Source organism: Macaca fascicularis, chromosome 5, assembly GCF_037993035.2.
Source record: "Macaca fascicularis isolate 582-1 chromosome 5, T2T-MFA8v1.1".
Lineage (NCBI taxonomy): Eukaryota > Metazoa > Chordata > Mammalia > Primates > Cercopithecidae > Macaca > Macaca fascicularis.
The window spans coordinates 125,661,992-125,684,162 of NC_088379.1; the positions used below are offsets into that span (position 1 = coordinate 125,661,992).

General features: G+C 33.9%; 1 long non-coding RNA gene across 1 annotated transcript in view; it reads right to left on the bottom strand.

The window, feature by feature from the left end:
• Positions 1-10,210: 10,210 nt before the first annotated feature.
• The window catches only part of LOC135970812 (uncharacterized), a 43,364-nt gene continuing 31,403 nt past the window's right edge, over positions 10,211-22,171 (bottom strand). The window contains exon 3 of the long non-coding RNA XR_010586661.1: positions 10,211-10,313. This is a non-coding gene — a long non-coding RNA (uncharacterized lncRNA). The remainder of the gene's footprint in view (positions 10,314-22,171) is intronic.

Sequence of the window (22,171 nt, forward strand, 5' to 3'; positions counted from 1 at the left end):
ATAGAGTTCCTAGTTTGAAAAAAGTGTAGTGATCCTGCCAAGTTGACAGAGGAATTCAGCACAGCTGATAATATTGCAAAAAGAAAGACTACTGGAAATCATGTTTGTTTGGGTAGAAAAAGCACAATGTTGTATATGAAATGTTTCTGAAAAAATCTGAACAATCCCTTAAATTTATATGTTTTGTAATGACTCTTAAGAATAAATATAACAAAATATTGTAAAACTCTTCACTCAAATTTACAAAGCATTTTTGAGATAACTCAAATGAGACACAATAATGCCATATACCATGTTCATAGATTGGGAAGGTCAATACTGTTTGAATTCAATTTTATTCAAATTGGTCTACATATTCAATGCAATTCCAATAAAAATTCCAAAAATTTTATATAAAATGAACAGCTGATACTAAAATTTATATACAAATCCAAAGAAACTAGTATAGACAAAGAATCCTTGATAAAGGAAAACATGGTTGAAGATTCTATACTATCTTATTTTAAGATTTGCCATAAAGCTACAGTAATTCAGACAGTGGTATTGATACAGGAATAGACATAATATCAATGGAACAGAAGAGAGGGCCCAGATATAGATCCAACTCTAAGCGATCTATCCAACAAAGACAAAGGCAACACAATGGAGAAAGAAAAATCTTTGCAGAAAATTGTGCTGGAACAACTGGATAAATATATTTAACAAGTGAGCGTGGACCTCTAGCTTATAACAGAATCTGAAAGCTAATTTGAGGTCATTCTGGATCTAAACATGAAAACTAAAATTATAGCATTTCTAGAAGAAAATATAGGAGAACATCTTTATGAATTTGAGGTAGTCAAAGATTTTTAAGGCAACTCTCAAGCAATAACTATAAAAGCAAAAATTAAATTTTTGGTTCAAAATTTTAAATTCAATTTAATTAATCATCAAAGTTATAATGTGCTCATTAAAGTTACTGCTTTGTAAATGAAAAATAGAGTCATAAAATGTGATATAATGCTTATAGCACACACATTTGATAAAAGGCTTATACCTGAAACTAATAAAATGCATCTGTAAATATAGAATGTAAAGACAATAACCTTTAAAATTATGGGCAAATATTTAAACAGAAACTTTACTATAAAAGATATACAAATGTCCAACAAGCACTTGAAAAGTAGCTGAACCTCATTAGTTATCAACGATATACAACTAAAATCATAGTAACTTATCACTTCACCACTTCCAAAATGGTGAAAATTGTGAAGACTGGTAAAAATCAATGTTAATGAGCAGGTAAAGTAACTGGAACTCGAATACACTTCTGGTCAAAAGGTAAAATGACATAACCAGTTTAGAAAAACATTTGACAGTTTTTATGAAGACAAATACATGCCTTCCCTATAAGCAATAAATTATCCTCTAGTTATTTGCTCAAGAAAAGTGAAAATGTCAGTCCATAAAAATTAACTTATACAAAAATGTACATAGAGAATATTTTCATAAGGATTCCAATCCAAAATCACCCAAATGTCCCCAGAGAAGAATGAATAAACAAATGGTGTTATAGGCATAGAACAAATCAATCTTAGCAATAAAAGCAAATGAAAAATTGAAACAGCAATATATATGAATCTTTATAACCATTATGATATGTGATGGAAGCTAGGTATAAAATTATATACACTGTGTGGTTCCATTTACATGAAGTTAAAAGATAAGATTCATCCATGGTGATAGAAATCAAAACAGAGGTTGAGAATTGCCTGAAATGGGTCATGAAAGAACTTTCTGGGGTGATGGAAGAACAATCCAGGAAAATTTGCATTAACCACTATCAAAATATGGCAAACCTATGTATTAATATAGTGATTTTTGGCATAGGAATAGACAAGTAAACCAATAGAAAAACTTGAGAACATTACATTGTTTTTTCTATTGTGTGTGTGTGTGCGTGTGTGTGCATGTGCATGTGCATGTTTATGGCTTGTAATATGTACAAACATTGGCTACAGTCCCAAAAAAGGATCCCCAAACCCCTTTTAACCCAAGAGCATGCTTTTGCATTCTGACAATTAAGTAATTCCCAAAATGTCCAAGTTTCCCCCTAGTAAACATACTTTTTTCTTAGTTTTAGAATTTTCTTCAAAAGTAGTTCTTTGATTTTATTTGGCTAGTTTTGAAACAACTATTTCCAACATTGTATCATATATGGCACTTTTGGTAAGCATTCTTGTATATCTTGATTTTATTAAATTCTTATATTTTATAAAAGCTGCCTTTTTTCCCATGTTGACATTTTTTGCTCTCTCAAGTGAATATATTTGGTTATTTTCCAGGTCCCTTGGCCCTTTTGATGATTTTTCTTAGACTTTCTCTGAATCATTTTGGATCGATTTTAGACTTTCTCTCCATAGTTTTATTTTTTTCAGTTTTACTTTCTTTCAACTATTGCCCACATTTTCTGTTAGTTTTCATTTTCAAAATTACATAATCACAAACTGAATTCCTTTAGAATGTTAACGTTGTTGTACACTAAACAGTATTCCTAATAGTTCACCTACAGTTACCTCTTGCAGAACTTCTGGGTCCCAATTTAGGATAAAAATTGTCAGATAGAAAAGAAGTTTCTCTCCAAAGATTTAGCTTGTTCAGCGTCTTTGTTCTTTGTTCCCCACTTTCAAGGCCAAACTAACTTCCTTATACTTTGTACCTTCCTGTCTTGGTTTCAGTAAACCGCTTTCCCACTGGTCCTTATTTACAGAGCCCACATCTGCTACCCACTCTGTAAATTACCCCTCCTGTTGCAATGGCTCTTCCTGCAGAAACTGCCCTTCTTACTAGGGTAACCTCATTCCTGCACCTTTTAAGTTAGCCAATCAGGTTCAGCTTAGATTGTGCAGTCCAACTCCAGCCAGTGGAAGCAGGACACAGTAGCAGGGAGAAGCTGTGTTAAGAACAAAAACCCCTTCCCTCCTTTGTTTGGTGTGCTCTCCTGGCAACCAGGCTTGTGAGTAGTACCCTTCTGCAGAAGTAAATTTGCCTTGCTGAGAAATCCTTTGTTTAAGTGCTCATTTTCTTTGCAACTCCAAGCCTTACTTCCAACAAACACCAGGATTGTTTCCTCTCTTTTATATTCAAAATCCTTGCTCTAAAAAATTACCATTTTACCCAAAACCTTTCCTTCAATAATCACTTTTTTTGGATTATTGAGTTCCATCATAAACATTATATAGCATATCTTTTAATTTTCTCAAAACTCTTTATCAGCTTAAACTCATTGACCTTATCACATGCTTCCTAGTGATAACTGTCATAGCATTTTTACTAAACTAGGAATATTTACACAATGAGTTTATAATAATTCTTGTACTTGGCATATGATATTCTCATGGCATTCATATTTTCCCTTACAGGCAATTTTTTTTCTAGCTACTCACATTTACTATAGCATGTGTGCATTTCTTAGAAATGTCACCAGATTTTTGGCATGGCAATCATAACACAGAATTAAAGGAACATTGGAAGTAAAGGTATATTTACAATTTATAATTTCAATCTTTTGTTCTTAAAATAAAAGAACTAAGTGCAAAGTTCTAATACAGGCAACTTTTCACTGTAATACTTCAAGACCTTCTTCTCCCATTGATATGTGTACATATTGTGCTTTTAAAACATTTAATTCAGTGATACATAGTGTATTAACAGAGCTGTGCCATTATCATTACCTGTTTTCAGAATATTTTCATGATTTCAAAGAAGAAATCCAATACCCTTTAGTAGTCGCACCCCACTCCCGTCTCTCTCTAGTGCCTGGCAACCACTAATCTACTTTCTGTGTCTATGAAATTACTTGGCCTGGATATTTTATATAAATGGAATCATATAATGTATGGCCTTTTGTGGCTGGGTTCTTTACTTAGCATGTTTTCAAGTCTCATGTTTTAATGATTCATCTTTATGGTTGAATAATACTCCATTGTATGAATGAATATATATATATATATATGTATGTATACCACATTTTGTTTTTCCATTCTTTATTTGATAGACATTTGAGATGTTTTTGCTTTTTGGCTATTTTGAATAATGTTGCTATGAATATTAATGTACAATTTTTTGTGGGTACTTATGTTCAATTATCTTGGGGAAATATACCCAGGAGTGAATTGCTGAATCGTATAGTAATATTATGTTTCACATTTTGGGGAACTGCCAAACTGTTCTTCAAAGTGTCTGCCCCATTTACAAGCCCATAAAATTGCTCCATTTTTAAGGACCTCTGGTTTTCATATAGAAGCACTCAATCGTGATATCATACAACCTTTAGTAAAAGTAAATCAAGTAATTGAGGATCATTTACTTATTCACCCCATTGACTATAAGCAAAGCCATTCTAGCACAATCTTTGTAAATCTGAACCTACTATGCTTTTATTTTCTCTAACGTCCCCTATGGTTTTCAAATCTAAACTTTCACTGCCACTATTTCAATCTTTAGCATCATAACCTTGGTGCCACATTGATCTGCTTGGAGCCCTTCCTGTAGAGGCTTTGCTTGTCCCTAAATCCCTGAGTTACATCAAAGATGAAACATTCCTTCATGAATCACTGTGAGTGTTAAACATTGAAACTCTGCCCCCCTGCCCTGTCCCACATGGCCTCTGTATTGCCAGCCATAAATATAGACATTAAAGTGATTTATAATTCTTGTTACCTTGTTTCAAATTCAAAGTGGGGAAAAAAACAAAAGGAAAGTTATGGAATCAATGATGAAAATTATCAATCTCTCTTCTTAAATGTAGTTTGTTCTATGTAGGTAATTACTTAGAGTAGCAATTGAAGAGAAAGAATTACCTAGCACTGCAAAAGATATCTCTATACCTCTGTTTTAGGAGACTAGTAATTTGAACACTTTTCAGTCTTTCTGATCTATTTTTTTTTAACTGAAGTCCATGGCATCATATGAGATGCAGAAGATGGAGCTAATAAGCCTTTGGCCTGCTTTCTCACCCACATATACCCTATAATTCTTTTTTTTTGTTTTCAATGACTCGAAAAATAGGATCCTACCATATCCTGTTGGTAATAATTTTACAGTTTAGTGGTACTAAAGGTTACAGTTATTCATGCCTGATATTCAATTGGAGTAGATATTAATAATGCTCCATTTCCTTTTGTTTCCTTAATTTTTTTGTACTAAAAATCACACACTTGCATGCTGTTTTATTCCTGCTTTTTAGTTAATATATGGTCATGGTTTTATTTCTATTTTTCTTCCTTTCTCACATATCTCACAATTTCCTCAGATGTCAGTTTTAAGACTTGAGAAGTGAAGAACAAAGAGGGAAAAAATAAATACTGCTGAATTCCAGCTACATGGAAAGGTGACTGACTGAGTGGTTCCCCAAGGAAGGCATTAACGAGCACAGTAGTAGACACAGCATGCGCATGAAGCCAGAGTGCTCCAGATTTGCCACAGGCTTTAGAATTGAATTTCAAATTCCAAGAGCTGTTTTCTTGGAGGTGCTTTGAGGGATTCGATGAAAGAAAAAACTTTCGGCTATAAGTTGATACAAATCCTGAGGAGATTTTAAAAAGTATTCATAATTGCACAAGCTGTACATATTTCATGTATATTTTGCTCTTTTAGCTTTACTTTATTTGTCCCCATGTGCACACTATGGTGCTGCCCAGGAATTGATAGATTTTGATGGGAACCTGGAATTTTTAAAATTAAAAAAAAGTACGTAAACGTTAACCGTTAGGGCTCTTTTTCTTGCATTTAGGATTTACACGTTGAAATCCCCTGCAGTGAAACTATATTAGATTCCACAAATCTCATAGGTCTGATTTCTCTGTTTCCCAGGTCGTCACTGAGTGGTTTCATTGCCAAAGCTGAAATAATGGAAAACAAAACAAAACAAAAATCAAAATTATCTGGTTAGGAAACACTATTTGGAAAGAACAAAGAATATTAAGTTAAATTATGAGCCTCTCAAGATGATGATGGGTTATATGAGACTAAAGAGTTTTAGGAAACTGGTTTCTAGATGAAAGGAGCATACTTTGAAAACTGTACTTTGCATATTTCATTTTATAACATCATTTGAGTTTAAATGTTTATATTTTATTCCTAATGCATTATGATTAATATATTTAACACTTGAAATTTTGAGATTTAATTATTTAATTCATAAGGAGAGATATACAAAAATCTAATTATAAACTACCTATATACTATGTGTGTACATGTAATATTATATATATATGCTGTGAAAATACGTGTGATTAATTTAGCAAAAATCACAATAAAAAGTGTTTTCTCTTATTTAATTACTATCTCTATTTTCAGAAAAAGTACATTTATTTCTGATGTAATTACATTCTTTATCCATTATAATGTATTTTGCGGCTCTCTTAGCCATCTGCATATTTCACTGCATTTCAAAATGGTAGTTACAGAGTGAAAGAAAGGAATGCATGCACGGGATAGTATGAATATGCTTGTGTCCAAAGATGTTTGAATCTAAGAATGTTTGGGTTTTTAGTAAATTTATACATGTTCTTCATTTTAAAATGAATAAGTATGTCCAACCTGAATCTAGTAATAAGCTTTAAATCACATTGCTCTACCATCAAATATCATTTACTCCATCATCTTTTTTGTGAGAATGAGATATAATATTGACAATACAGGTGCTCCTGGGAATGAGTCTGTCCAAAGGTGATGAGACTCTTCCAACCAAGTTTGTTAAGAGAAATACTATTTCAATATTAATATGAATCAATTAAAGTTCCTAATTTTTTAACAAGGAAACAATTATACTTGCCAGATTATGTGAAAGGACCAATTATTGTCTTTGGTACCATAACAAAGATTAGCTTCTAAGTATTTCTAAATAACAATCACAATGTTACTACATTCAAAAGGATATATAAGGCATGTACTTCAGAATAATCACATTGCTAAAGGAAAAAAAAATCCATAGTTTTGCATTCTGTCTATATATCATAAGTGAGTGTTACTCATAAAGGATTTGAACTCCCAAGCATATGTGTCCACTTCCACCATTAAAGTGGATTCAGGTGCTTGGCATGACTGTGTCCAGACAGGCTTTCTTCAAATAATTGATGGCTATGGTCTTATTGCCCCATTGAACTATATCTGGATACACTCACCTTGCTTTTACAAGAGTTTCATACAATTCCATGGTCTGCAGAACACGTGGGAAGTATCTCATAGTTTCTTTTATTAATACAAACTATTTTCACTTTCTCCAATGACAAATTACCCAAAATTAGGTTTTTTACACCTATTATGACTGAACATGATGAGAAATTCATGTGTAGACCACAGGTGTGTATTGCAAGCATTGTGAACCCTTCGGTGGCAAGGGAGATGACTGTTAAAAATGCAAGGACCAAGCAGAAAGAGGGAGTCATTTATTTTGGTGGGAGACAGAAATCCTAGTTTTCAAAATATTAAAAAATATAAAGTATTTGTTGTTGATATTCTCAATAGCCATTTTAAATTCTACCCACAACTGTATTCTTTAAATATATTATGAAAGAGTGTTTGAAAACATCCGTTGTGTCACTATATTAAAAAAGAAAAAAAGCCTACTCTTTTATTATGATTTCAATATCCATTGAACGCCAAAAATGTGGCATGCGTTGCATGCAGCAGAGCAATACCCAGTGAATGCACCATTTACAGGAAACAGAGAAAATCGATCTTTGTGAGAAGACAGGAATGTAATTCATGCACACGCTGATACCACATGTCCAACATGTATTTGACACATTCATTTGTAATTACTCTCACCTGGCATTGTTAATATTGTCGGTAATTTTCCATAGATGACAACTGCTCTCCTACAAAATCTACCAAAGGAACATAAAATGGTCTGACTGGTGAAAAGATGTTGACAAGGAACAAAAATATATTTAAAAAATAAATTTCTACCAACATCCAACAAGAGCTTTATGCAAAAATTGCTAGGAAAGCAAAAAAAGATTAATAAAACTGAAAGGGACTTAAGCCTCTACTTTGGTTGGGTCATTAATGCATTTATTAAAGAGAATTCTGATTTGTTTACTCTTCTCTAGGAAAAAACACATGACTGGTTACTGTTAATAAGTTTTGTTATCCAATACAGGGTAAAGCCAGTCTCTAAATTATATGAGTTGTCAGCACTATCTTTCCACATACCAAGAACACTATGAATATTCTAAGTGTCTAAAGTATAATAAAATAAAATAGACTAATACTCCATGAAATAATCATAGTAATGAGCAACATTGCATTTACTGAGTAACCATTTATCAGATCAATATCTTATTCTTTAATTGTAGCTATGGGAATATAACACTCTCCATTGAGATGTATTCCTACAAGAAATATACAATATAGAATAAAATATATTGTAGAAATTCTAACATATTTTACTTTAATTATAGTCTACCATAGTGTTAATCAAGATAGAACAGATTGCAGTAAGTAATTATTTAGATTTGTCAACACCAATAAAAAGGAAACTAATTCTCATAATTTTCATGTTTGTTTCATTTTATTTGAACGTAAGACAATCTTTTATATTAAGCGTGCCTTACATTCAAGTGTGCGTTAAAGAAAATACTTATTTTCTTTAACTTTATTGAAGACTTTTAAAACTATTAAGTTATTAAATTGATTCACAGACTTTCTCCAAATAATTGCAATTTATTAAATTCATCTCATGACCCAAAATCCTTCCTTTAGAAATTAACATAGCAAAAATATTTAAAATCCAACTCGATACTATGTTTCACAAAATATGCAAACACAAAGTATTGAATAGTTGACCCTGTAATCAACCTAATAATGAATTAGTAAGTTGTAAGGGTTTTTTCCATAGTCATTTCAAAATGGATAATTTCAATGAAAATTGCAAGCTCTAAAATGAAATAATAATGTCTGTCAAAATATAATGGGGTCACAGAAATTTCTGACTTGAAATTCCTAACTTAAAAAAATTGTCAAGATACATTTTTCAAACTAAAATATGAAATTTCTGTTTTGGTTGTAATTTTTCTCAGAATCATGAAAAAACAGACCAAAAAATTGAAATCAATGCTCCAAGAATGTAAAATCTGTTTCAAATTAATTTTTAGAATAAAATAGATATGAATAAACAAACAAAACACCACATTCTGCAAAGGAGGTTACACAGATTTTCTTCAGAATATACATAACAAGAAAGCAGAAATAATTTCCTATGTATGTTCCAAATAATAAGTAATACCAAATACTCAGTAAATATTCCTTTGATAACAAACCAGCACAAGTACCAGCTGTTAAAAATAAGAACTGAACATACAGTATTTCAATTAGTCATCTTGTAATAAGTTTTAAATAGTTATCTGTTTTGTTGGGGTGGTTCTTTGTGAGATATGCATGATTAAGCATAAATGAGCAAAGTAAAACATTCAGGCCTGGAAAAATTTCTATTAAGGCAAAAAATTTTTCCTTCTTAAAGAGGTATAAATCAATCTCTCAGAATGTTTAAAAATCATACTGATAAAAAAACCATAAGGCAAATTATTTAAAGGTTAGTATATCATAATTCATGTTCTGCCAATTGAATATTTATTAGCATTTATTTACATAATACTTATTAAAATACTTTAAAATGTTGTGCATAGAAATGAAAGCCACCAGAGATCAACAGTCCTTTATTATACACAAAGGAATTTTACTATTAGATTTTAGCCAACATAATTTTCTATTCAAAATAATCTCAGAAAAATAAAAGATATACCAATGCAAACATTATGATGTTGTAGTCTAAACTGGCTGCGGGTGTTTCTTCTTGCCTGTTGGTGAGCCTATGAGTAGACTTTCTCACAGCTGTCTGTGAGTGCCTACTGTTTTGTCTCAAAACTTGTAGGGACAGGTGCATCTTGTCATTCTCTGGTATACATTACAGGCCTGCCTTGTTTATCATCCCGAGATGAGCTCCGATGTGAGTAGCACTGACAGTGCAGAGTATAATCAAATGCCCTTTGAACTGAGGGAGCAGAATTTATTGGTGTTAACACATTTTACAGTTTATAGGGTCATCAACCCCTTAGCTTCTGAGACTTTTTTCAAGCTTAGCTTTGAATCTATAAATACAACTGATTTATATCACAAAATTGACCTGAAATATGATGCTTAGTGTTTCATTTCATAAATTCCTTACCTCATAAATGAAGTATAATTTTAAAAGTTAATAAGATTATGTTTTTCCTTCCCTCATCCATCTCAGCAAGGAATAGTAGCATAATTCTTCAATAGCGCCTTTTCTGTATGGGAGAAAAAGATGTTTTAACATAAATGTAGTTAATTTTTGAATCACTGCATTATAATTGTAAATGTGTCTCATAAGCCCTAATTAACTTAGTGTTATCTCTGAAAAATATATAGTAGATAAATAGAGATGCTATTTTCAAATACTATAGAAATTTCATGTGTTCTTTTTTATTTTTAGTTATCACATGCTATAACTTTTTTATTAATATGAAGAAACTTAAATTTAAAATACTGTAAGCCATGTTTCTGCTTAACTGAAGTCTGAAGTTAGAGGTCTAAAACAAGAACAAAGCACAAATAAATGGGATCTAAATCTTAGAGGACATCAAAGAGGGAATGTTAAAGAGTCCTTTCTTGTGTAACCTAGCTATTCTAGTTAGCTTACAATCATTTCGATCTTTCTAAATAAAACTGCTTTTTGTAATAAAAATTTTGAATAAAATAAAATACTGAGTATTTGCACTTTAATGTGGGATCTGGGATTTAAATTATTAATTGATGAGAAGACAAATACTTTTAAGCAAAAACTTGAAAGTATTTTTTAAATTATAAGAAAAAAACAAAAAACAGTAACTATACCTGAAGTTACCTGATAATGAAGTCAGTTGAATTGAATTCAATGATATATATAATTTAATCATAATATAGGTCTCATTTACTCAGATTGAAGCTAGTTACCTTAAACTCAATTAGAAACAAAACCATATTATTTCCAGTACCATGGAATTTGTTCATCGTAATGGCTGTTTAACCTTAAAGGTCTAATTAAAGAATTTTCTGATTTATGCAATTGAATTATTTTCTTACTTTTTAATGTAGGATGAATCCAAAAGATATAAAATATCATGAACTATGTGCACTTGACAAGTTTATTGCTTATACACAACAGAAACTAACTCTGGCTAACTGGAGCCAAACAGGACTTTCACTGGGAAGTTATTAAACAACTCAAAATTTTGGAGACATGTGGGCAAATAAAGCTAAAAGAATAGGAAGGAACCAAGGGAATGTAGGTCATCAAGAACCCAGACAAAATTAAAATGCTATCCCTGGTGCAACCACAACTGTATCCTCCCCACTGAGCCCCTCAACTTTCAACCTCACTGCCTTCTCTTCTATGGAACATTAGCAAAATAGCATCTGCCACAGCAGCTAACTCTCCTCCTTCACATTAGTAGATTCAGGCTAAAAGTCTCAGAGAGAAGACACTTCATATGGGTTTGGGGATATCAATCCCATATTGGAAGCAAAGCCTCAAAGTCTTATGCATTCAATTGTGTATTGACAACATCTGTTTGTTGCAGTCCTAATCCTAAGTACTTTAGAATGTGACCTTTGGAAATAGGGTCATTAGAGACATATTTATATATAATAATAGTTTAGATGAGGTCGTGCTTGAGTAAGGTGGGCTCTTAATTCAATATGATGCACGTCCTTATTAAAGGGGAAATTTGGAGACAGACAAGCACACAGGGTGAATTCCATGTGAATATTAAGGCAGAGATTGGGTGATTCAAAGTAACTACCTAACAAACTATGACAGAAGCAAAGTCTCACATATCAATATTACCTTTGAATGTAAACAGTCTAAATGCTGCACTTAAAATATATAGATTGGCAAATTGGATAATAAGCGAAAAACAAAGAGAGACCCAATCATCTACTGCTACAAGAGACCCACCTAATCTGTAAGGACACCCTCAAGCTCAACGTAAAGGGGTGAAGAAAGATACATCATGCAAATGGAAAACAGCACAGAGCTGGGGTTGCTATTCTTTTATCAGATAAAACAGATTTTAAACCAGTAACAGTTAATAAAAAGACAAAGAAGGGCAGTGTATTGGTCCATTTCTACGCTGCTCATAAAGACATATCCGAAACTGGGCAAACCGAAGAATTCAAAAGATAGTCAGCAAACCACCAGAAGTTGGGGTAGAAGCATGGAACAGAGTCTTCCTCATAGCCCTCAGAAGGCCCACAGAACCCAATCCTGCCAGTGCCTTGGTCTTAGACTTCTGTCCTCCAGAAGTAAGACATTTCTTTTGTTTAAGCCATCCAGGTTGTGGTACTTTGTTACATCAGCCTCAGCTAACTAATGTACCCCATCTCCAGCCAAGACTCCAACAGAAGCAAATTCTCCAGACAAGCAAAGGGTTTATACACTGAGCATATTTTTTTTTCTGAAAAATTGTTTTTTTAAATGTTTTTCAAGATGGTTAACTAGGGAAGTCAGATGCTAGTTGTATTCAGAAAGACTAAAGTTACAGGTGAATGTTTAGGTTCCAAATGAGGGAAGAGAGACAGGACCTGTTGGAGAGCCCATGGGAAGAAGCTGGGGCACAGAAAAGGAAAGCAGCAAGAGTCTGGCAGAGATCAACCCCAATGGAAAGGTAGATGGGGGTGCTTCTCTGCTCTCCTCACTTTCTTGACAATCTGCTGACCACCAAATTGTCAGTGAGCCCCTCTGCTCTCACAACTTCAGGCAAACAGGAATTCTCAAAACCACACAAGTACATGGAAACTAAAAAACTTGCCCCTGAGAAATTTTGGGGTAAACAAATAAATTTAGGCATAAATTTAAAAAAAAAAATTGAAAACAATGAAAATAGAGACATAACAAACTAAAATCTCCAAAGCAGTGTAAAGACAAAAATTTGTGGTGCTAAATTACTACATCAAAAAGATAAAAAGATCTCAAATTAACCACCTAATATTGCACTTCAAGGAACTACAAAACAAGAAAAAAACAAACTCAAAGCCAGCAGAAGAAAATAATTTAAAAAGATCAGAACAGAACTAAAGGAAATGAAGAGCAAAGAAATTATACAAAGGATCAACAAAACAAAAAGTTGGTTCTTAATTTAAAATGATGACAAAAAAGACGAGAAGATTCAACTAAACACAATCGGAAATGATAAGGTGATACTACAACTGATACCAGAGAAATACAAAAGATCATCTTAGTTTCTAGACTACTATGAACACCTCTATGTGCATAAACTAGAAAACCTATAGAAAATGGATACATTACTGAAAATATACAACCTCCCCAGATTAAACCAGAAAAAAATTGAAATTGAATGAGAAACAAAAAAAAAAATCTGCCAACAAGAAAAAACCCAGGACCAGATGCATTCATACCCATAGTCTACCACACAAAAAGAAAATCTGGTACCAAACTACTAAAATTATTCAGAAAATCCAGGAAGAGTTATTCCTCCTTAAAACATTCTATGAAACCAGTATCATCCTCATACCAAAATCTGGCAAGGACACAGCAACAAAAAAGGAAAACTACAGGCAAAATCACCTGATGAACATAGACACAAAAATCCTTAACAAACTACTAGCAAACCAAATTCTGCAGCACATCAAAAAGAATTCATCACAATCAAGTTAGCTTTATTCCAGGGATGTAAGGATGGTTCAATATATACAAATCTATAAATGTGAAACAGAATTACAAACAAAAACCATATTATCATCTCACCAGTTGCAGAAAAAGCATTCAATAAAATTCAAGATCCCTTCATGATAAAAGTCCTCAACAAATGAGGCATCAAACATACCTCGAAATATAAAGATATATATAATTCTAATTCTGTGAAAAGTGATTTGGTAATTTCATAAGAATTACATTGAATCTGTAGATTACTATGGGCAGTATAGTTCCTAAGCCCACAGCCAACACTATGTTTAATGGGGAAAATTGAGAGCATTTTCCCCTAAAAACTAGAACAAGATGAGAAAATTTACTCTCAATCACTCCTATTCAACATAGTACTGGAAGTCCTGGCCACAGCAATCAGTCAAAAGAAGGAAAGGTGTCCAAATTGGACAAGAGGAAGTCAAATTATCTCTGTTCGCTGATGATATGATCTTATACCTAGGCAATTCTAAAGATTCCTCCAAAAAAACTCCTAAACCTGATAAATGATCTCAGTAAAGTTTCAGGATACAAAATTAATGCTCAAAAATCAGCTGCATTTCAATACACCAACATTCAAGCTGAGAACCAAATCAGAAGCTCAATCCAATTTACAACAGCCACACGCAAAAAAATAAAATACCTACAAGTACATTTAACTAAGGATGTGAAAGATCTCTACAAGAAAAACTGAAAAACATTGATGAAAGATATTGTAGATGACACAAGCAAATGTAAAAACATTCCACGCTCATGGATAGGAAGAAACAATATCACTAAAATGACTATACTGCCCAAAGGAATCTACAGATTGAATGCTGTTTCTATCAAATTACCAAAATCATTTTTCACAGAATTAGAATAAATAATTCAAAAATTCATATGGAGCCAAAAAAGACCCTGAATAACCCAAACAAAGCTAGAGGCATCACATTATGTGACTTCAAACTATACTACAAGTCTATTGTAACCAAAACAGCATAGCACTGATATAAAAATAAACACATAGATCACTGGAACAGAATAGGAACCCGGAAGTAAAGCCATTTACCTACAACCAACTGATCTTCACAAAATTGACACAAATAAACAATGTTCAAAGAACACCCTATTCAAAAAATAGTGCTGAGAAAACTGGCTACTCACATGCAGAAGAATTAAACTGGACCTCTGTCCCACTCTATATACAAATATTAACTCAAGATAGATTAAAGACTCAATTGTGAGACGTGAAATTATAAAAATCCTAAAAGAAGACCTAGGAAAAATTCTTCTGAACAGTGACCTAGGAATTTATTACTAAGACCTCATAAGCAAATGCAACAAAAACAAACGTAGACAAATGGGACTTAAGAAAACAAAATCAACATTCTACACAGACAACTTACAGAATGGGAAAAAAAATTTTGCAAACTGTGCGTCTGAGAAAGGACTAATATCCATAATCTCCTAGGAACTCAACAAACTAACAACAACAAATAACCCTATTAAAATGTGGGCAAAGAACATGGACAGACCCTTATCAAAAAGAAGACATACAAGTGGTCAACAAACATGTGAAAATAATACTCAACATTACTAATCACCAGTAAAATGCAAATTAAAATCACAATAGGATACCAACTTATGCCAGTCAGAATGACTATTATTAAAAAGTAAAAAAAAAAAAAATTAATAATAACAGATGTTGGGGATGATGCAGAGAAAAGGGAATGTTTATACACTCTTGGTGGGAATGTAAATTAGTTCAATCCCTATGGAAAACAGTATGAAGAGTTCTTAAAGAACTAAAATTAGAACTGCCATTTGGTCCAGCAATCCCACTACTAGGTATTCACCCAAAGGAAATGACATCATTTCATCAAGACACCAGCACTCATATGTTTATCACAATACTATTGTGATATTATTCCATGACTCACAATGGCAAAGTAATGGAATCAAGCTAAGTGTCCACCAATGATTGATTAGCTAAAGAATATATGGTATATACACCATGGAATACTATGCAGCCATAAAAATAATGAAAAAATGTCCTTCACGGCAATATGGATGGAGCTGGAGGCCACTATCCTAAGGGAAATAATTCAGAAACAGAAAATCAAATAACTCATATTCTCATTTATAAGTGGAAGCTAAACAAAGAGTACACATGGACATAAATATGGAAATAATAGACACTCGGGACTCCAAAAGGGAGGAGTATGGGGAGGGGGTGAGTGTTGAAAAACTACCTATTGACCACAATGTTCACTATTTTGGTGATGGGTTCACTAGAAGTCTAAACGTTGGCATTAAGCAGTATACCCATATAACAAACCGGCACATGCACCCAGAGTCTAAAATTAAATAAAGTGTCCACAGAAAAGAAAAGAAAAAAGTTATAATTATCTGATAAATTCTTTAATGTAAATAATAAGCCTGTCAATTTAAATCTACAAGTAGATTTTTCTTGTCCATATTATTTACTTGTGATATGTACCCTAGTATTGTTCAACTACTTATTGCAGAATTAAAATTTTCTATTGTTGCAGACTAGACCTGTTCTTATTATTTCTTTCATTTTTGGAAGAACTTGGTAATATTTGAGATTTAACCTCAAGTTATTTTTCACCCCAAAATATAAACCTATGTAAATTATGATAAATATCTTGAAAGAATACATTAAACTCACTCTCTCCTCTGCTTCATTTCTCAGCCTTTTCTTAAACAAAAGCTATCTAGCTTTCAACTCACCTTACCTACTACAATTGCTCTGTTGAATTACAATAGCCTTTCTAGTTACTACATTTATATTATTGTTCAATATTTCTAATTTTCCCCAGCTTCTGCTGCATTCAGTCAGGTGAAGCAAGTTTTCTGACACTGAATTTACTTTTTCTTTTGCCTTTTGTGGTATTTTGCTGTAGTCACAAATCTTCTTCTTTTATAAACCCTTTAATATAAACGCATGTCTTTTCTCACATTTTCTGCTGAAGTGATTTCATGTACTTTCATAACTTAAACTTTATCTTTCTTTTCTCCAAATCTCTCACTCTACCAACTTCTCTGAATTCCAGATCCTCATTGCTATTTCCTTTTAGCAAATGTGACTGTCCAGTTTAGCAGTCGCATTCAACATTTTTCAATTTTATATTTATCACTCACTTTATCTTTTTTCCCCCCTTTTTTTCCCTCCCCTAATGCACCTTGCTTGGAGGTACTTTCAGCCTCTTTGTCACTTAGGAACTAAGCATAAGTGATCTTTGACTTTCCCCTCTTTTTCACATACAAGTTCAAATGGTAGCTACAACAGATACCTATGATGATTTCTTCTTTCGTTATTCTGGCAAGAGGATTGACTGTTTCTGAGGGAAGTTCCTCTTTGCCTGTCATCCTTTACTCCTCAGGTTCAATAGATAGTTCAAGCACTAACTCTCTGTCCAGAGTGACACATTGACGGTGACCACCTCACATACCAAAACAATGGGATTCCTTCCCACAGGTTTCAAAACAGAAGTATGGGAAGAAGGCTTTTTTCCTTTTTGATTGTGAAACTGTGAAAATGTGAGACCGCAACATTCAGTAGACATGTTCCACTGCCCTGTTCTCCCACATCTGCCTGTCTACTGTAGGAGGACATAGAGCTCTTTCATGAAGGGAGGAAGAGTAGGAGGTGGCAGGAATTGAACACACTAGTGTCCCCAGATCTAGTCATCTTTGAGGTCAGATGTGGTCTTTCACATCCAAGGTTTAGTTATCTGACCTAGCATTTCCCCGTTTTTAATTCGCCAGAATGTCACTACTAGATGGACTTTCCTACACAAAATTTGATTATGTTACTCTCTGCTTGAAAGCTTCCCATGTTCCTCCAGTACATACAGAGATATCTTAGTGTGACAACTTAGCAAGACACTCTGAGCCCTACACAATCTGGACCTAAAATTTCCCCTCTCGTTCCTATAATAGTTGTGTTAGTTAGCCCCACCAGTAGTCATCCAAGAACCTGAGAAACCAAAGCTTATTCTGTGTTTTCTTGTAAATGACTGTGGAAAGCAGAAGCAGCTGACATCTAGGGCCCTAGCTTAAATTTGGCCTCACTAGTGATAGCCTGGAAACTTTGTCCATCCACCTAGAATCATGGAATTCCTTGGACTTGCTGGGTAGATCCAAGCCTGGTTGTGTAATGAAGTCTATGTTACTATGCACAACTGTTCCAAAATTGACAGGGAAAAAAATTGATTGCTCCTTTCACAGCTCAGCCTTTTGAGGGTGTCTTCAATAACCTTACAATAACCAGGTGTCTCCTACCCTAGGGGAGAAAATTGACCCATTCGACATTTTTTGTTTGAATCAAGATTAAAGATTTTCATTGTAAATTGTATTGTTCTTATACCTCAAATACTCTGCAGTGAAATAACCATCTTGGGTCAGTGAATTGAAGCAACTCTTTCATTTCAACACGTTTTGCCTTTTTGGCAAAGTTCTAAATAGTCTTAGGAAGAGTTGCCAAGTACACTGACAACAATTTTACCACCTCTTGTCTGAAGAAAATGTCTTGTCTATTAGAAAGAGCTATGTCGATTTTAACAACTTGTGAAGAGACAGGTTAATTTTTAAAACCAAATCTTTTTAAAAACAAAAGGTATTCTCTCCTTTTTGGTTGCCTGATCACAAGAAATAATTATTCAGAGTTAATGACTCAGGCAGAGGATATCTGAGTCCCCTAGGTTTTTCTTCCATATGGTAGCAATTGTATTTTAATAATTAAACTGATTGGGTGTTTACAGTTCAAGACTAGGAATCAGAAACCACTGGGTCTACCTTGGCTTGGAATTGTCTATACGACCTCAGGCAAGTCACTTTGCCAGTGTGCCTCAGCTTAATTATCATCAAAAGTGTGATTTGAGAATCATCACAGTGAATTCTGAAGGTATAGTTTGATGTTGTTTGTCTTTCTGCTGCCTTTGCATCTCATGTTCCAGAAATTTAGCCCCAGGCTCACAAAAGCACAGTTACTGCCAGAAGTAAATGTTTAGCAAAAGGTTTAGTAGTTTCAGAAGTCAGCTCTGGCAGCTTTTTATGAGAAATGCTTAAACCCCATCTGTCAGCAAGACTGTGATATTTGAAATGACTTGTTGGGTAACTTAGATTCACCCCTAGACATCTGACCAAAGACTGAATCTCTAATACTTTAACAAAGTCAATCGGTGAAAAGATCTCTATTATCAATATTACTATTTATGCAGTTTAATTCAACAGTCTTAATGTTGCAGTGATTAACAAGGACATTTTCTCTAATCTATTAAGAGTTTTCTAAAAGTAGTTGACTCTTACTCCTCTTCAAGAGTTTTTTTTAAAAGGATGTGATATCTCCAATCATCTCTCCTTCTGCTTGCTGATCATACATAACACTGATCATTCAAAAAGTTCCTTAGTTCCCTTTTTTATGCAACATGAGTTGTTTACAGGTCAGAAGAATATAATTAACACTAGTACTGAGTAGAGGTCTGGCTTTCTCTCACTTTTCTTTCTTATTGAACTAGTCACCTTTTTTGGATTCTGCAGTGACACTTTTCATGACTTTCTGCTTCTAAGAGTCCTTTGATGGCTCCTCTATAGCCTGATATTGGAACTTTTTGCTTTTTATTCAGACCCACTTCTGTCAGTTCCTTATTTCTTGTATATAAAATTGGACAATTCATAAACTTCTCAATCTTAACATGGCCAAAACAGAACTCTCCTGTTCCATTCTCTAGCTCCAAGTCTTGCTCTTCTTGACTTCTCTGCCTCCGTAAATGGTCTTACCATCCATTCTGTGGCTCCAGCCAATCTCCCATTCCTATATCCCTCTCAGCAGCAACTATTGTCTGTTACTTCCAAGAGTATCTTGAATCCATTGGCTCTTCTGCCTCTCCCTATCACACTTTTCTGTCCAATCCTTCATTTATGCCTGATCTCCTGCTTCCTTTCTTGCTCATCCCCCATGAAGTCAGAGTGATCTCTTTGAAACAAAAATTAAATATATTACTCCTCTGATTAAAACATTCAACTTCTTTTCATTGTACCTAAAATAAAACCTATCTTCTTGCCATAACCTGCCAGGTCCTGCATAACTGGCCCCTACACAACTCTCTAACTTCATCTGGTACCATCCTGCCCCTTGCTCATTATTCTCCAAGTACAGTGGCCTGTGGCCATCCCTAGAACATTATAGTTTTTCCCAGTTTGAAGACTCAGTCTGTGCTATGTCTAAGACATGAAAAACATACCCTGTCACCAGCACAATTATCATGACTGGTTTATTCAGGTATCAGCTTAAAAGTCAACTTGTCAGAGATGCTTACTATAAAGTAAATTTTTCCCACTTTATATCTAAAATAGCACTTTTTGTCTTATAAAATACTTTTTACAACCTTCAGTTATAGTGTTCACTTATTTGTTTGCTAGCTTATTGTCTATCTCCACCTTAGAACATAGCTCTGTGAAAGGAATGCCCATGCCTTCTTCAAACATTTATCTTCCAACTCTATCATTGCCTGAATATAGCAGATACTCAATAAATATTGATTGATTGATGTTTTAAATGAATAGCTGAATGAACACTAGTCCTGATTCTTGACTTTTTGTTTAGTTACTACTCATTAACTCATTAAAAGTATATTATATGGTTTGTGTCTTCCATTTTAGCAATACTTAGTATAAAAAAGCCTTTCCAAGCAATTTTTGTTTTGATTGAGCACCTTATATGTCTGGTTTTACAATTGCTCATCGTAAATTTGATGAGCTTTGGTAGATTAAATAGTCACAACCTTTTCTATCAATCACACATTTATTTCAATAATACATTTCAACCCTTATCAGTGGAGTGTGCTTTGTTTTCTATTTTTACTCTTTACAAGAAAATGAGATTAAGAACAAGGGATAGGCTTGTTCTTATCAGCTACCTGACTTTACAGACGTCATGGGGGACATTAATTTGGGTATATTTTGGGGAACCAAATAAGTGGTTTGTAGTATATATGTATATATATATATTTTTTTAAATTTATTTATTATTATTATACTTTAAGTTGTAGGGTACATGTGCATAACGTGCAGGTTTGTTACATATGTATACTTGTGCCATGTTGGCGTGCTGCATCCATCAACTCGTCATTTACATCAGGTATAACTCCCAATGCAATCCCTCCCCCCTCCCCCCTCCCCATGATAGGCCCCTGTGTGTGATGTTCCCCTTCCTGAGTCCAAGTGATCTCATTGTTCAGTTCCCACCTATGAGTGAGAACATGCGGTGTTTGGTTTTCTGTTCTTGTGATAGTTTGCTAAGAATGATGGTTTCCAGCTGCATCCATGTCCCTACAAAGGACACAAACTCATCCTTTTTGATGGCTGCATAGTATTCCATGGTGTATATGTGCCACATTTTCTTAATCCAGTCTGTCACTGATGGACATTTGGGTTGATTCCAAGTCTTTGCTATTGTGAATAGTGCTGCAATAAACATACGTGTGCATGTGTCTTTATAGCAGCATAATTTATAATCCTTTGGGTATATACCCAGTAATGGGATGGCTGGGTCATATGGTACATCTAGTTCTAGATCCTTGAGGAATCACCATACTGTTTTCCATAATGGTTGAACTAGTTTACAATCCCACCAACAGTGTAAAAGTGTTCCTATTTCTCCACATCCCCTCCAGCACCTGTTGTTTCCTGACTTTTTAATGATCGCCATTCTAACTGGTGTGAGGTGGTATCTCATTGTGGTTTTGATTTTCATTTCTCTGATGGCCAGTGATGATGAGCATTTTTTCATGTGTCTGTTGGCTGTATGAATGTCTTCTTTTGAGAAATGTCTGTTCATATCCTTTGCCCACTTTTTGATGGGGTTGTTTGTTTTTTTCTTGTAAATTTGTTTGAGTTCTTTGTAGGTTCTGGATATTAGCCCTTTGTCAGACGAGTAGATTGCAAAAATTTTCTCCCATTCTGTAGGTTGCCTGTTCACTCTGATGGTAGTTTCTTTTGCTGTGCAGAAGCTCTTTAGTTTAATGAGATCCCATTTGTCAATTTTGGCTTTTGCTGCCGTTGCTTTTGGTGTTTTAGACATGAAGTCTTTGCCCATGCCTATGTTCTGAATGGTACTACCTAGGTTTTCCTCTAGGATTTTTATGGTATTAGGTCTAACATTTAAGTCTCTAATCCATCTTGAATTAATTTTCGTATAAGGAGTAAGGAAAGGATCCAGTTTCAGCTTTCTACTTATGGCTAGCCAATTTTCCCAGCACCATTTATTAAATAGGGAATCCTTTCCCCATTTCTTGTTTCTCTCAGGTTTGTCAAAGATCAGATGGCTGTAGATGTGTGGTATTATTTCTGAGGACTCTGTTCTGTTCCATTGGTCTATATCTCTGTTTTGGTACCAGTACCATGCTGTTTTGGTTA